The 18,106-nt window shown below is 36.9% G+C and overlaps 1 protein-coding gene across 4 annotated transcripts in view; it reads right to left on the bottom strand.

Annotated features, from left to right (window-relative positions):
* The window catches only part of LOC139962216 (dystroglycan 1-like), a 120,447-nt gene that overhangs the window by 58,367 nt on the left and 43,974 nt on the right, over positions 1-18,106 (bottom strand). The window contains exon 3 of one of the 4 annotated variants that reach the window (XM_071962216.1): positions 12,947-12,993. The exons of 1 other annotated variant lie outside the window; for it this stretch is intronic. The gene's annotated coding sequence lies outside the window, so the exon portion shown is untranslated. Of the gene's footprint in view, positions 1-1,119; positions 1,305-12,946; positions 12,994-18,106 lie in introns of those variants that run through there. 2 more of the 4 variants (XM_071962214.1, XM_071962215.1) reach the window with 2 other exon arrangements.

Raw genomic sequence — 18,106 nt, 5'->3', positions numbered from 1 at the left:
AATGGTCAATATTTCCCACAGTATGCACATTCTACCATGTAACTTTGCATTAATACATACAGACTTTGTCCATGCTTCGATTCTTGAGATGTATGTTATCAACTGATTACAGATATATCTTAAGTTTCCATATGTAGCTTCCTTCATTGATGGATGCATTTGAAAATCAAGTCAATCTTCACAATCTTTCCCATTTACTTAACTCTATCAAATTATCATTCCATCTGATGTGATGATGCACAGAATTTGTCTACATTGGTCAATCCATACACGACTGTTTCATGGTTTATATAATTTACAAATTTCGAAACCCATGATTAGATAAGCCGAGACTGCTCTTCATTGACCAGTTTTGACGGTTGGACCTTCAATATCCTGAAGTAATAAACATAAACTGAAACAGGTGACCAATGGGACTTGCATGAATGGTAGGCCTACTATTAGGGAAAAACACTAATTTTGTTATCACCTTCATTTGTTTTCCATCACTTTCACAGTATGAACAATTTGGGGCAACAATCATTGTCAGTTCAGATTGTATCCATGTTGAACCTATAAACAGCATACTTTACTTGTGCAAATCTACACATGAATAAAATATATCAGTAAATATACAGTATATGCCAAAACTAATTATTACATCACAGACACTACATATATCAATGATGAATACTGACTGCAGAAAAGAAAGAGATGCAATGATCACTCAAAAATTAGACACATTCTGCCTTTCATTCCTTCTCCAACATGCTCATGCACCAAAGCAAATACCATGATCAGGTTGAATATATTGCTGAATTATCTTAATCAATTTAAGTGCCACTATATTATGCCACTATCCAACATTAATTATTGGTCTATTAAATCATACATTCTGAGTAATCGGGAACCATGCATACTACTACTACTAGCAGTAACAACTACTGTACACATAGGATCAAAGTACACACAAGAGTACTACTTACTAATGGTGTGTTCTTTATTCAGACCAGAGAGAGAGAGAGCTCCCTCCACAGGCACAAAATAATATAATAATATAATACTTGGCTAAAGTGACAAAATGTCAAATATAAACTGATCAATCTATAACACCATACTCATACTGTCATAAAGACATACCTATCAGATACAGATGTATTCTTACCCTCAATGGTCATTAGTAAGTGAGAAAAATCTGCTTATTCCTTTAGATTTGATATTATTCCAAAAGGTAGATCCAAACCTGTCCTTGTGTGTAAGCCAGCCCAATGCACCTTTGCATAACACTACTGCACAAGTGACAGCACAGATGCAAAAACCTTTATCAACACTACACCTAAAAATCCACACACTCATTTCATTCCACACAAGAGATTTAATACCTATCTTTTTTTTCACTGTCTTTTTTTTCCCCCTATGAGTAAGTAGAATATTCCTATACTCCTTGTCATCCAATCAATTGTATAGAATGGCTTATTGAATAACCATGACCTTTGAGCCATGCTGCACTGTAGAGATAGGACTTATAGACACAACATGGTTATTCATATAATAACCTGTTCTATGTCGGTAGGCAAGGGGGTGGTAAAAATTTGTAAGTTTTGGAGGGAAAATTTTTCCAAGCTGAGTCAGAAATATACTAATCAATGATTCAGTTCAATTACAAGGATCAAAAGGTTTTGTAGATAAATCAGTCATGGCCGCACACTGGGGACTGGTGGGAGTTGAAGTCCAATTCCTTGTGAATTACCAAGGGAGTGTTCTGTCTAAATAACATTACCTGACAATAAGGAGAAAATTGGTGGTTTCACTCAAGAAAAGACAGACAGAGGGTACAGAAGGGCTACTGGGGATAAAAAAGATTATAGAACCACACTGAGTCATTTGTGTGCTGAGTATAGGGACTTTACACAGTACGTTTTAGACTGCTGCTTCTGATTAAGACATGGTTCTCCATTCTTTTGGTTTCGTTGAAGGTTGGAAAATTGATATATCTGATGTTGTAAAGTGGTGAAGGATTGGCATTGTCAAATGTAAATGGATTAAGTAAATCTATCGACAAGTGTTTATCAAAAAAAGGAAAAAAATAGTAGAACTTGAAGCAAAAGTTTACTTCAGTTTTGTTCCTGTAAACAATCATCATTATTTATGCCAAAAAAATTGCGAGCATGTTGATGCTTCATGAAGTTTTGATCAATTACACTAGTTCATGAATGAGAACGAGATACAGCATAAACTACAAAACTGAACATATAACAAACAGTACTACTATTATATGGTGTTTTTTTTTACTAAAACAAAAGGTAGGGTGGGTAGGACCAAAGTAAATATTCCATCCTCCCCCATCCCCCCCCCCCCCCATCCATACACTCAAAAACCAGACACATATATACAATGGACAAGCACTATCATCCTCAAAACTAGTACAGAACAAACGATATCCCCTATCATACTAAAACACCACCTAGTTAACAAAAGGTGTCAAACTTCATCAAAAACGATTCCCCGTTGGTTGGTTGCATTTCATGCTGTGGGAGAAGAGAACCAAAAGCCTGGCAATTGTATTGCACAGTGGGCCTGCTACTTGCTGTTACCAGAACTTCCGGATACCAGTCAGATATATCAATAAACATCCATTCAAATTCTGATTAAAGTAACCCTGAATGGCCAAACTTTCAGTTTCTATTGATTCATACTTCCATACATAGTCCCAGCCAGATCAATTGTCACCTTTTTTCTTTCTTTTTTTTCCTTTCCTTTTATTTCTTTTTTTCCTTGCTGGCAGTAAACACTGGCAATGAATCAGGAAGTTAACTAGAAAGAAAGAGCAAGATGAAACTTAATTTTGATCTATTAGCCCTGCGTCCGTTTATATCGGGTGTGGAAAGCTTTTCAAATTGTGTGAGATCAAGTGTTCTTAATACCATTTTAACAATGATCAGCTTAAGAAAGTAAGCCTCTTAGATTTTTCAAGAATTTTTGTTTTTTTGCACTTTTATCATTTTTAACAAGAGTGAGTTTCTAATAAACTCCTATGACAAATTGCCTTAATTCAAGTGAATTAAGTAAAAGAGGATTACCATTCTTTTTTATTCCATTACTGTCATTTTTGGTAAAAATTCATGATTAAGAAGATGAAAAGAGCTCTTGAGTTTGACCATCCAATGGTATCCATGAACTGTCACTGTAGGCCAGCCTTCTCATCCAAAGGAGAAAGAAAAAAAAAAAACTTAAAAAGGAATGGGTAAATATCCTAGAATAGTTGGAGGTGACAAAAGGCAACAATGGTGATTCTATTGGTGACCAGAATAAACAAAACTGGTACAATAAGCCAGGACTTAGACTATTCAAGCGGTCACAATGAAATTCAAGACACCACAAATATAACACAAAGGGAAAAAAGGATTGACATATTTCAGAAAAAAATAACAGTTGACCCAACCTTTTTACAAGTTTTGTAGCCTTTATACAATTGTGATTCTCTACACCAAGACTACAAATGCTTTTTGTTTTGGACGAAAAAACACAGTTCTTCCCCAAAATTCAAACCCTTTTCTTCTTCTTTCAAATAGTACAAGTTAGGCGTTGCTATGACCAATACCAAAGTAAATGTAAAGTAATCTTTCATTTTGGTAACTGCTGGATGGCCGGTCACTTGTGGCTGGAATCAACAGTCAACTCGAGGTAGCTATAGCTACGAGAGTACTGTTTGAATGCAAATCTAAGAGACCTTGCAGATTGGTAGTGTGTCCATAGAATCTGGACCAAATTAACTGATGTGATTATCCACTAAAGATTTATATATAATATGGTGTTGAGGTTTGAGGACTTTTCAGTTCAGTGGATCACATGTAAGAAAGCTGCAGTTCATTGATCTTATTAGGTCATTCCAGTATTAGCAGCATTCTCTTGTTTTAAATATTTTTTTTTTTGGGGGGGGGGAGAAAATTTCAGGTGAAAATATTTTAAACATGTGTATTTTGGAGCTATAGTCTCCCCCATTAAGCTGGGGGTTATGTTGGGGGCAGGATGGCAAGCTCTAAGCCCCCTTCTGACCCTAAGAAAGATTGTTTAACCATCTGCTTTGAAGATAGGAGGTTGCCAGGGTCAATTTTATTATTTCTAATGTTCCACTCAGGCAATAGCTGCAAAAATCTGGTAGCTTTACTGATTTCCACTTCGTATGATGATGAGCAACTTCCTATTCATGGATCACCAATGAACCAAACATCCCCCTCCCTTCCCCCCGCCCCTCCACTTTAGCTACACCTACCACCCCAAAAGACTGAAAATGGACATCAGAATAAGCTAGTGGTAGGTAGCCATTAATTAATACACTGTATAGGTGTATTTCATATAAATACATTTGTTTACAAACATGCCTGTGTCCAGTTGGCTTGTTTATAAACAAAGTATTCATTTGCTTATGAATTCTTTGCCAAAGGGCTAAATCCTATGAAAACGTAGTACCTCCTCTTAGTAAAATAATTGTAGGGAACCTGTCAACACTGGAATAGATGTTATATGGCCATCATGATAGGTATTGTTTTGTGTATTTTGTATAATGGATTGCATAATACAGCTTTAACCTGTAGGCAACTCCAGACATGTTCTGTTGTACTCTTTGCCCTGGGTATAATGACCCTCTAGGTTAATAAAATACTCTATCATCATCATCATCATCATCATCATACAGAAGATGCTTGTTGCTCCTGCCTCTGCCTCTTATTATAGTAGTCTCCATCCTCTAGATGATTTATGTTTCAAGGATGATTATAATGCATTGTATATAATGAATGGAAACAGCAGATCATCCAAACCTAATATCACCAGGACCATTTTATTAAAACCACACATTTTTTATGGGCTCTTTTTAACTACATCTTGTTAACCCTGGTGGGGAAGAGAGTCCAATGTACATATATAAAACTGTGTCATGCAGAATGGTGAATCTGATGACCAAGTTTGGTTACAGTGGCTCAATTATAGCAGATGTGAGCAGGCTTTCGGGAGTTGTAGACAGGTTTAATGCATGGCAACATTACCTATTAAGCTCCAAGATTTATAGTGACAGTATAAGATGAATATATTGAGAAACTGGGAAATTGTTATTGGAGGTGAACCTGTTGGTGGCAAGCCACATCAAGTAGTTTGGTGACCTCACCAAATGTTACAGTATAGAATGGAGGATCATCAAATGTTACAGTATGAAACAAAGGATCACCAAATGTTACACTTTGAAATAAGGACCACTAAATGCTACAGTATGACACAAAGGATTACCAAATGCTATGAAGGATCAACAAATGCATGAAGGAGCACCAAATGCTATGAAGGATCACCAAATTTTATAGTATGAAAAGAAGGATCACCAAATGTTACACTATGGAAAGAAGGACCACTAAATGCAACAGTATGACACAAAGGATTACCAAATGCTATGCAGGATCAACAAATGCTATGAAGGAGCCCCAAATGCTACAGTATGAAGAGAAGGATCACTGACCAGGAGGAGTTTACATGCAGACATGAATGAATGTGACGATGGTCAAAGTGGAAAGGGCAAGAGAGAGGCTAACCTCAGTTGTATGGCAGAATGTGCATACTGTAGGAAATGTTGACCATTGTCATAATTGGCATGCAAAAGTTACATGACAATCAAGTAAGTACAAGGCCCCTGTGTACATTGTTGTTACTGCTGGTAGTGAAAGTTTCCAGTCGTTCACAGGAGTTTCCTGACGCCTGACCTCAATTTTGTAAAAGATTGCCAGTGGTTATAGTTAATGTTGACTGACATTACTCCCCCATCTCCCGCCCCCTCCCCCCACCCCCAGCCACTCAGAAATCACAGGCTCCACTACATGGTATATTTAAACCACATATGCTCTCAACAAATTTGTGTTATAACAACATTGCCAATTCCTAATCTTGTATTTAATATAGCTAATCTACCAACACAGTTACAATTTGAAAGCTACAGTATGTTTGTTATTTTTGTTGTTGCCACAGTTCCTAAACTTTATGAGAAATGAAGTAAATTAAGGGAGGGTTTTTTAAAAGTATCACTCACTCTGTTTTGAAAATGCATATTCTCTGGCTAGTGACAAGAACGTTTGGAATCTCCTAGCATGAAAACTACGGTGATCATTGAACAGAAAAGAGGGTTGTACCACATAAATTTCTTGTATGTCACTCAAGATAAGATATAAGGGGCACAACCTTAAGTTCAGTATAGATACAATTACAAGTCACATAGTGCAGCCAAGTGCAACAACTTTAAAGGAACATGAATGCTGGTATCTTCAAATCTAGTCCTATATTGGACAGTGTAACCTTCTCAGTTTTCAAATCACACTTCCGCTAATGTTTATAAACACAGCCTTCAGGGGTATGTACATCAACAAGATGAAGAAGAAGAAGATATATGACGGGGTCATCTCCTGCGGTTAACCAACCAGCCTCTTTGTTGATATTTCTGGTCACTGATCCGGACTCAGCCGGCCATTTTAGCTACTCAAAGTTGACACCTAAATTTTTGTTGGATTACTTCATCAACTTAAAGCAGCATTCAGGGTTTCATACAGCTTTAATAGCTGTAATTGGGTAATACAATATGGCAGAATTCCTACCATGCAATTAAAACAAAATATGTAAATACAGAATGGCCTGGTTACCCCTCCTCCATCAACTAAGATACAGTATCCATGTGGTTATAACAACTATCGTTAGCTATATTCCTAATTCATGAGTTACTAGCAGTTTAATCCCATCAAAAATGTTTTCTCCCACAAATTTAATTTGTGTAACGGTTTTGTTAATTTGTAAACCTTTAAAGATTGATGCCCAACTTTAATTCATAAGTAGTCCTGGTGAGAATTTAATGGACAGTTAAGGAAACAGGACTATGTTTCCATTTATCTTATCTTAGAAAATAGTCTGGAACCACCAGATTGTGGCAAATGCAGATTTATGGACCAAGATAAGAGTCATGCACAGTATTGATGATATCTATCAAGCTAGATAGAACATATGTATATTCCACCATATTAAAACATCACAGTCATTTCCAAGACTAAGTTTAAAAAAAAGGTTAAAAATTAATTCCATGCAGACAAGATCTCTATGACAGAAAATATGAAACCTTTTTTTGGCAACAGATGCAGAAAATGAGGCATTTGAGATAAGCTGATAGCTGGAGGATGATATCATCTCTTAAACCAGATCTTGAACTTACGTACGAAGATACGGTCGTAAGGAACTATGAGAATCTCACATACTCGGACTACTACTTTAACTATCTCATTCCAAACTGTAAATCACTGAACTAATAACTGGAGACAGTCCGACAGCATCTTTTACATGGCGGTGGGTAGCTTAGCCCAAAACATTCCTGACCCCTACCCCAAAGAAATAGTGACAATTTGAATCTGACAGATAAACAATAAACCTCGTCCTGGCCGACAAGTTAATATCTACTGGTTTTATTCTTTGGTTTAATCACCATGATGAAGATCTATGACAGTTTTCCACTACCACAGGGCATTCGCTTAATGGCCTTTCTTTCGGCCCGGTATCTACAACAGTCCTAGGAAACTATAGGCGTCAAATGAACATCAAGATCAGAGCAAGGAATTTCGTTATCACCGATGCCAGTTTGACATTTGGTAATGAACAGCGCGGCTCGTATCTTTGTTTGCACTACACTCCAGTTTCTAGCCTTATCAATAAAGACATAAATTTTCAAGCCTGGGCATAATTTTTGCTTCTTTCATATTAAGTTTACCCTTAAATTCATATTTTAAATACCAGTGGTATTAAATGTAACATAGTGCGTGAATCAATAAACAATGTATGCTTCAGTATTTTGCGAAAGCTGTCGCTAAATTTTGTACTTCACATTCAACAATGTTAAATACCAACGTGTTTGGCAACCATGCATCCAACTAGCCCTGCATAATATATGCAAGGCCATTTTCCTCTGAGAAAGAACTCCTGACAATGAGCTGGTAAGTTTTATGATGTTACAGTTGGATAGCAAAAAAGTGCATATTTGTGTGAGAAGGTTTAACTCAAGTTCGCATCATACCTACCCCAACATCAATATCAAGTTCAACTTTCTGATATCTATTATACCTGCATGTCTCATGCCATCGAGGCATGAAGAATCCCCAAACTTAATGGTTTGGGTGATTTATGAGCGATGATACTTACCTGCCTCCAGCTCTATATGCACTTTCCTATCTACCTTTACCTACATTAATATTGGAATGTTTCAGCATTACGCCCCTGAAATGGAAAGGTCCTTAGAAAGTCATGCTTTTGATCTACTGAACGGTAGATTTTGGATGAGAAAGTGACCAAAAGTGGGGCGCGTGGGTGCAGGCCGGGTTAAAACGTTCCAATCGTGTAGTTTAGGTATAGGCATAAGAATGTGCATTAAATGTGTACAGTTGGAGAAGAAAAGAGGGAAGAAAAATACGTGCTGTTCTGATGAGCTATTGTATTTATTGAATGGACATGGGTTATTTCTTGTGGCACCTTAATTTAAGCCCCTTGAAGGTTATTGCGGATCTTGGAGGATCTTGGATATGGTATATCAGTATTCAGTACCCATGGCTAAAGCGTCTGGGTACGGGGTACCCAACCCTTCCATTTACAATACCACCACCAGCAAAACATCACAGCAGCTTATTATGAGCTAACCTCACCAAACAAACAAGGCAAATAATATCTTGCCTGAAGAAGGTGACAGTTATAACCTTTCATACAGAACATGCATTTCAACCCTCCTTCTACCTTTGACAGGCCCCTATTTTCAAAAACAGATATTGCTAAGATCTCTCTGACATCTGGCCTCTCCTCAATGATCTCCAGTGTTCCCATGTCATTCTCACCAAGCGATTAAATCTCTCCATAATCTTTTATAGACTTGAGGAGATTTCTTGTAAATTTCCACCACCAGAGAATTATCGATGCAACACTCACTACCTTTACCCAACTAGGACTTACCCCAAGGTATTGCAATAACTTTGCTTGTTTACTATATTCCTTGAGGTTATTTCACTGTATCTTTTGGCAAAGTTACAAAATAAAATGCAAAAGGACTTTGGAACACAACAAGAAACACGAAAGTATCCCTTCAATCCTTAAAACTTATGCAACATCCTTGTGAGTAACTGGACTCTATTACAAGGTAGGGGGGGGGGGGAAGAACTCCTGCTTCGGGGTGAAGTGGTGACGTGGTGAAGTTTTCCCTGTCATTGCAGAGTATGTGCCTAGGACCCACTGTTACCCCACTTCATAGATCAAGTAAATCAAGCAGCCTGTCAAGGTACAACTTTTATTACAACGTCATTATCATTCAAACATAAACGCAAGCACGTAGGTAGCTAGAAAATCCCTTGCCGTAAATTGTTTGTAACTTCTCTAGAGTGTTTGATAAAAATACCAATAAATTAACCATTTTGCAAGAAATTTTTGGCTACTACACACTTAAATGTACCATAAAATGAATTGCATTGTTTTGTCAGGCTGTCAGTGTATACTTCCATGGTAAAGTCTTCTCCTCCACCCCCTTCCACAATACCACTCCCCCCTCCTCCTCCAAAAAGAAAAAAAAATTCCCATGTCAATACAAGTCTGGGTGAATATTGCCATCATCCTGGCTCTTCAATGTTTAAACTTCTATTAACTATGTTATTTACTTGGACCTAATTGAAACACCAAATGTATAAACAAAATTGACCAATCATAAAACCATCCGTGGGTGGAAGAGTACGTATGCAGGATAGATGCTTTAAAATATCATGTCTGCTAAATATCTCTTAAAAAAACTGGAAAAAAGGAGGAAATTGTTATTTTTATCACTTGTAACTATCTGACCAAACATGGCTGGATTACTTTTCTTCAACTTCATCAAAACTAACAGCATGTTTGCCATAGTATTAACTCAAAAGCTAACCCTATGTAAGGGGTTTGCCCACACTTACTGACTCAAAGCTATTAACACTATGTACCAGACACACCATAATTCATCAGTGATGATAGAATGATTGATCTAGCCAAACTATGATATTCACATGATGATGATTTTGAAAAACCAGCATCTTTATTAAAATACTGATAACATAATGAGATAATTATCAACCAAGTTTCTCAATCTAGCAGGCTACCAGTGTATTGATCACAATTAAATTCATGTTATGTATAGATGGAACAGTTATTTTCCAGAAATATAAACAAACAGTGTCCCCCAAATTAATGAAAAGCTGTTTACAATAAAATGTTATCAACAGGTGATAGCCTTGAACAAATCTAAAACGAGAATTAAAAGCCTCTTCATTCACCTGGTTACACACTTATCATTACAAGAATCGATGTGAAGATGCTTGAGCAATCTAGGAAAGTTGCTCAGCGGGTAATCGGTGCTCACTTACCTTCGTTAGAGTGTTTGTATCATAAGAGTGTCTGCAATAAAGTGAAACAAATCATGCAAGACCCAACACACCCTTTGTGCGAGCACTACAATTACAACCGCTCTGGACTGCGATTATGCCCACCATGTACACTTTGGGCCCGCTACAGATACTCATGTGTGCCTAATTCTATCCATATTTAATTCACAAGTGAGAAGATAAGTTTCTTATTTACAAATAGGACTTGCTGTATATTTGTTTGTATTACTGTATGTGTATCGCAGTCTATTGATACTTATACTATTGTTTTTCTTTTTTTCTTTCTTTATTCGTTTATGACCTGTCTAAGCCGAATTTCCAATTGTGGACAATAAACTCAAATTCAAAATTACTTTGCAGAAAGTAGAAACGAGTGGAGAAACAATAAAGAAATTGAGACGTCCAGATTAATGACTGTGAGAGTAATGAAAGCCGAACATTTGCAATAACTTTGTCCATCAAAGATAAGAAATGAAGACAAGTTTCCATCAAAATATTCAAGCACTATATTGGTTCCAATATATCACATACATCAAGTTTGCTCAAAGCCTTCTACACTGTATATACCGGGGAAGATCATATTTTAATTAATTTTTAATTAATTTCAAAACCGAAAAATGATTTTTCCCAACTGTGTTGCCATGACAGTTTTGTCCATCTCAACTTACAAGCAGCTCTTAAAGAGAGGATTATTATTGATAACCTTTGAGATTATTGCTCCTGAAATTGTCAGAAATCTACAAAATGTGGTACTCGATCGACATCGACAGCAAATCGACCAATTCAATTAAAAGGGGTTGCTTGAAGTTTTCTTTAAGAACTATGCATGCTGACAGCTTTGATTTAAGAAAATTTGTACCTAAATAACCTTTAAATACAAATTAATAAAAAATCAAAGCAAAAGAGAGATTGCTGATTCTGCCTTGACTTCCACAAAGTAACCTTCAGATCCTATCCAAACCAGATGTTGTGCTTCTGGAGGCCATTGTACAAGCGTGAAGTTCAAAGCAAACAGCGTATTGTCAAATCAAATATTTTCATTTCATATGTTGAACTCTAAAATCAATGTTTCGTAGCAAATCGTTGTCTCTTTGAAGCTTAATGTCAACATTTGAATGTAGAAAAAAGGAAATTATGTCCAAGGATCTTCAATTTCATGTGATATTTAGTGATAGTTTTGGGTATACATACAGTAAAGGGTGCCAGACTACTCAAATAATCTGACAACTTTGATGTACACTTTATGAACTTACAAAGCATCTCTACTCTTGCTTGGTGTTAACCCGGTATTCCCGCAAATTTGCTGGATCCAATCAATTAATGATAACTGACATAAGTTCACACAAATAACAGTATGTGGTGAGGGCATAACCATGTCACCTTGTAAGGAACACAAAAATTCTTACTGTTATACCACATTATAAATACATTCTTGCATGTGCTAAGTTTTGATCCAATCGTTGAAATTATATTTTCCTACTTTTCTTGGGGGTCGGAGGTGAGAGGGAGGAGGTTCAAATAAATATTAAATAAGCTCAGAGTAGACGATATCTATATGACTTACTGTGTTATAGCATGGTGGTTTGAAGTAAATGAAGTATACTAATTCTTGAGCATATAGGTAACCATTTGTTTTTCTAGCATGTTTTGGTCAATAGACAAGACTCCTTTAACCGAGGTCACCTATGCAGTGTCTCTCTCAACACACTGGCCCATACACATGGAGTTACACTGTTTGATACACTCGTTCCCTAGTGACATCACACTGACCATCTTATTGAACACAGCTGGTCCTTCCTTGATCAATACAATTTCTGAGAAGAAACTAAAGCCTTATTGATAGAACTTTAATACAAGTTTGTATAGAAAGCAAGTCCACACCAAGAGACATGGCTCCCCCAAATATTTACCACAGTACTGATTTTCACATGGGCATGGTACAATACTTTAAGCACCAGGAATCATTGATCTCACTCCTGCCACCCCCCCCCCCTCCCTCACCCTATTAGGGAATATTGGCCTACTGAAAATTAGCTTTGCTTATCAAGCCCTCAACTCTTTTCTAAGGCAAGGCAAATTTCTAAGGATTTTTCTGGTTGTCCCTGGGAAAAACAGGCCATACCTTTTGTTTGTCCATACATTTGGTTGTCCGACAAAAATCTAGCAGAGTAACAATAACCTATATGCGCATACGGTACTGTATGAGGAGATGTTTTGTGAATATTTGTGATTCCAATTTATCATTTCAGCTATTTGGAGGTATTTTCCTTGCAATGATGTATTTTACTAGTCGTCGGACAGAACAGAAATTGGTCATCTCGGACAACAAGACAAGAAACTAAAAAAATTTGCCCTGTAAGGAAGAGGGGAGCTGCATGTTCCTAACATAAACTACACAAAATCAGCTTTGCAATGATAAGAAATATGTAAGCAATACTAGCTAAGCAGGCTCGATCCATTCAACTAATTTGAACCAAGCTTGATGCGGATATCGTACAATGAAAGGTACTCACCCCTAAACTGAAAATTCTCTTCTCTTTCGTTTTTCAAACATTCCTTTCTAGAATAATAAGAAGACAAAGAAAGTCAGAGAAGAGATCAATATTCAATATTTTCCAGTTACAGGAACACAATTGAATATGATATGGTTGTATGAAATAATGCAAATCCTCCATGCAGAAAAATATAAACAATGGTGTTGCTGATCCAACACAAAGTTTGAAGTCTACTACTTGTCCTCAGTACGATATCAAATCTATGACAATCTCTTATTTACTCCTTATCTAAAATGACACTTAACAAGCAATTCAGAGCCCATACAAGTTACTTTGAACAAGCGAGAGAATGCCCATGAGGAAACACAATACTTAGCATTATCTGACTTTAAACAATGCCTGTATTGCAATGTACTCCAATCCAATAGTGCCCAATTAAAGACCTAATTAAATTGGTTATTTCCTGTTGTATACATATAAAATTCTATCACACGTTCCAAACAAGTCAAACATGCGGCAAACCAACATCCAAACAAACATAACATCGCCGATGACGACCGATTCTACTCAGTGAACGATAAACCTACGAGGAGGATCATGAGCAATCGGGCTATACCTATTGGCAAGAAATACTTGATCTAATTCTTCAGATCCTGTGTACTTATGTTCCGGTTATAGTAGTTAGAATTCTGAATGATATAGAAGGAAAGATACAGTACCAGCTGAGTTCCTCCAACTGAGGAAGAATAATGCAAAGGAGGAACAACATGCTTATAATCTTCCTGCCTTTACAAAGTACTTCCCTTGGCAGCAAAATTATTTGCTTTGTTTCCTTCATGGAGATATATCTAGGATGTATGTGAACTCTGACAAATAAATTAAGTCTTGGCAAAACGAAACATTTCATTGCATTGAACAAGAGATAACTGTAATGCTTTAGTTTGGGTATTTAAAAAAGAAGATTAAGATAAAAACAAACACGAAAAAACAAAACTACCAGAGTGCTGAGAGGGAGATTATGTTTCCAGGGAGGAGGGAGGAGGGGAGGGGGAAGATGTTTCTATTGACACTGGCTGATCAAATATAAATATGCAAGAAAATTTGAAAATGAATCCAACATAGTGGGAATTCAGCTCTTGAAGGAAGAGGACAATGGCCAAAGATAGGTTCATTGTGAGTACAGTGCAAGATTGTACTCACAGTTGTTATGTAGCTACTGTAGGTGGATTAGAGTGCTTCAGAGACAGGTAAGAGAGGAAAGGAGTGAATACAAAGGAATCCAAAAACATCGTTAATATCTTACTGAAACTTTCAGATAATTAACATTATGTAATTAATAAAATATCAAAGCCCCAAGCAATCACATTAAAAGCAGTATGCTTACACCCTGTGCTATTATACTTTTATAAGTTATCAGTAACGCGTTCCACATGACGCTAACCTCAATGGGATAACGATTACCCAACAAGCTAGGGTGTTCTTCACACTTACCCATATGATTAATTATAACTGATTAATTATGATTAATTATGTAACACCTCTTTCTACCTCATAACAATGACTTTGTCAGACACGCAGCATTCACAGTCAATCAATTAGCAAAATCAATTATTTCATGGAATATTAAACAAAAGGATCATAGTGACCACTGATATATATTAGATGAACTCACTCAACAACACAATACTATACTTTCCATCATTGATTGACACACCATACACATTCATGAACACATGTACTGATAAAGTTAAGGTTTACAACTTCTCTGTTTACTAGTTCCCATTGCCTCTGAGGCTTCTATTCTCCACTTCTACCATTTGCAACCATCCCTCCCTAAGCCCGTCCCAATCCTCTCACGTCTTCCCCAGACACAATCCCCTCCTTAACTGGGGTATATCTGGATATAAAATCCCTCCCCCCTCCCCTCCAAAAAAAGAAGTCACCTGGATCACATGGTAGAGGGTAGATCTTCCTAAAGACAATTTCACAGTAATAGTCATTAGTACTAATGTCAACATAAAGGAAAAATATTGCAATTTGATCGTGCATGCAGATTAAATTGCCTTATAGATGTGAAATAGGAATGCAAGAATATATTTTTGTTTAATAACACCTCAACTGGAGCTGAACTAATCATACTGTGATGTCACTGAGCTCATAACAGTAGTACTGTTTTCCACTCATCCATATCAAACGAGGACTATAGGCTACCAGCTGCGATCTAGGCGTCTCTCTCTCTCTGAATGTAATTTCAATATCTAACGACCTGAAATGAGTTCATCACCTAGCAACCTGATAACTTCACAAACAAGTAAACAACTTTAACTGCCATGATTGAAAAATAACGGTCGAAAGGAAGAGATATAGGGTATGACTAATCACTGGTTATAATATGGTGGTGGAAGAATATAGCCGGGATCCTCACATTTTTAGTACGTCTTATTATATCATGCGAAATATGACATTGACTTGGCGGGGAATCTTTCAAACTATCACATAAGTGGAACTCATTTCACTCCACAAAAAAATATAGTGTTGTACAAGAGAGGTACTGATGCAATTGAGTGTTCAAAGGCAACTTAATCTCCCAGAACTCCGTTTTGATCCACTCATCAACAACAGCAAAAGGTTTCAGGTATATATCCCAATATGCTCTCGAAAATATTCACATTTAGCATCTTACCGAGACATATTTACCTGAAAAGCACTGTAGCTGTAAATCTACAATTTTACAGTACATCGAGACACTTTTCAGACTAAAATATACCTGCGGCATAAACAAACCTAATTTTATGACTCGGCCAGGATGATGCGACATGACCTGTCTTGTCTCTGCAGATGCCGCATGTGCCTGACGTGAGTTTAGTCCAAAATAGCGAGGGCATCTTACTTTAATGAGAGCATGAAGTGTACTGATGGCCTAATCAATCACATTGTCATCACCTAGAGACTGTCGGAAAGGAAGAATGCACACGCCTGCCGGACTGCAACTAAACTTTTGACAAATTGCGATTCAATTCGCTCCCACTCGTCGTTATATAAATATGCAAGTAAGACTTCAGAGCGTAACTGTTCTATGTCACAGGTTCTCATTCCAATCACTAAAGTACCTGCTATAGGTACGTGTCCAAATATGCTTTTCTCTGGATTTATTTTTTGGAATGGACAAGGCTTAAGGGTTGTAGGAAATTAAAATAATTCCTAGCTGCTATCATTCCATAGCAAAATGAAAACATGTCTCCTAAATCGCTAAAACAATTGTCAGAATGCACGGCAAGCACGAGTACATCTTAAAACATTTCAACAGAACTGGCATATGTTTATATATATTGTTGTGACAAACCTTGCAAACTTTGAATATTTTTGACGTACAGGTCTGCATTAAAGTTTGTCATGAAATTATGCATATTTATTCTGAGCTGTTTCACGTTGAGTGGTACCTTTTAAAAGATTAAACTTTTCATGTACTATATGTATTTTTTTTAAAAGAGAGAGAGTACACTATAAAGGCCTACCCATGGTCATGTCACCTCGACAACTGGTACATGTATAGTACATTAAAGCTTACTACTTTCTACACCAAAGGACAAAATCCCCAAAACTTACTGGTTTGCCAACTTACGAACGACGATACTTACCCGACTTCACCGTCTTCATTCCACCAATGCAGTGACCTACTTTAACGGAGAACTTTCTACACAAAAGATAAATGGACCGACAACATACGGTCATAACATAGTCTAAACATTCAACATTGAAAGACATAAAGATATTGGTAAGCAATATGCCCCTAATTTCAAGTACTGCTACCTGCATAAAAGAATATTCTGTCTCCTTCACAATACTTTGGAAAGGTTACAATACCGACTGTACACAGTACAGTTTAATCCTTTTTTTCCAAATTAAAGGTGGATTGTTCCCCCCGATGGAAAACCCATGAACCCTAACCTACATTAGCTAGGGCTATAGCCATGCACACAATCACCCTGATTATTCAAAATTTACTGGGAGGGCAGCACAATTTGGCAGTACCTCCCCCAGAACTTTTCCATATATGTTATCAATATTTGTATAGTTTACAGAGGTGGGAAAGTGCATTTTAAATTTTACTTGGAGACATGTCAGAGAGGAACAAAGTAACTCACGCCTTCTTTCGTAACTTCTGCTGCCATATTCCATACAAGCACAGCACTGTTTGATACATTTCATTGGCTTGAAAATTGTCAAGTGCTAAATTGCCAAGTCATTTCTATCAGGTAATCTTCATACATATTCATACATCAGTCTTGTTGTTTGCTTTTAACATACCCACATATCAAATATGAGAATAACTCTAAACCTCCGTCATTACACGATGCTCGTCTTTCATGAGTCTGTCTGAGTAATTATAAGTTTGTTATGATTCCTTTGTTATCATTCAGATCTAAGACCATCTGACTCATCGCTGTCTGATATTGTCTGGCCTATGTCGATCCTTGTCAACAAAGGCAAATTATTCAAACACTAACTCACACAGGGGATAACACAAGTTTGAAAGCAAAAACCTTTGCTAGTTTATACTTGATTCAGACTTGGTAATCTTGTTTTCCCTCCAAAAATGAAGCAAGTTACTCCTTTAGATAACATGGAAACAGGTTGTCTCAGTTTACCAAAGAGTAGGCAAACAAGACAGGTATGGTGTGCGTTGAATATGGCAGGGGTCTAAATAGAGGGGCGCTCATTAGCCTAGAGGTTCAGTGATCAATCTTAGCTTCAGTCACTATAGCTCTGTTATTGGATAAGATCAGGTAATGGTCCCTGCTCATGGTCCACATGAATTCCAATCACATGGGTGGGTGGCAGAGTACTGCATATTCATTCAAAGAACATAAACTATACATGTTGCAAGGAACCTTCTTCATTTATGCTGCTAAACGCAACACAGAAATTGTACGTATATATTTATATTACGATGGCTGAACAACACTGTACCATAAGCCTGACCTGCAACATTTATGGTAAATTTTCGGAATTCGGAATTTAACAAGAAAATACCTTCAATATTAGCTTCCATTTTACTTACACATCTAATGTACAGGTCTGATATGGTAGACTATATAACTGACGGCTGCACACAAACCAGATATACACAAGATTTACTTGATACATCACTAAAGATTTATGTCGTTTGGTGACATA

This window comes from Apostichopus japonicus, chromosome 20 (genome assembly GCF_037975245.1).
Source record: "Apostichopus japonicus isolate 1M-3 chromosome 20, ASM3797524v1, whole genome shotgun sequence".
Lineage (NCBI taxonomy): Eukaryota > Metazoa > Echinodermata > Holothuroidea > Aspidochirotida > Stichopodidae > Apostichopus > Apostichopus japonicus.
Note: the sequence above shows the minus strand (reverse complement) of the source record. Positions and strands in the feature narration are given on the sequence as shown.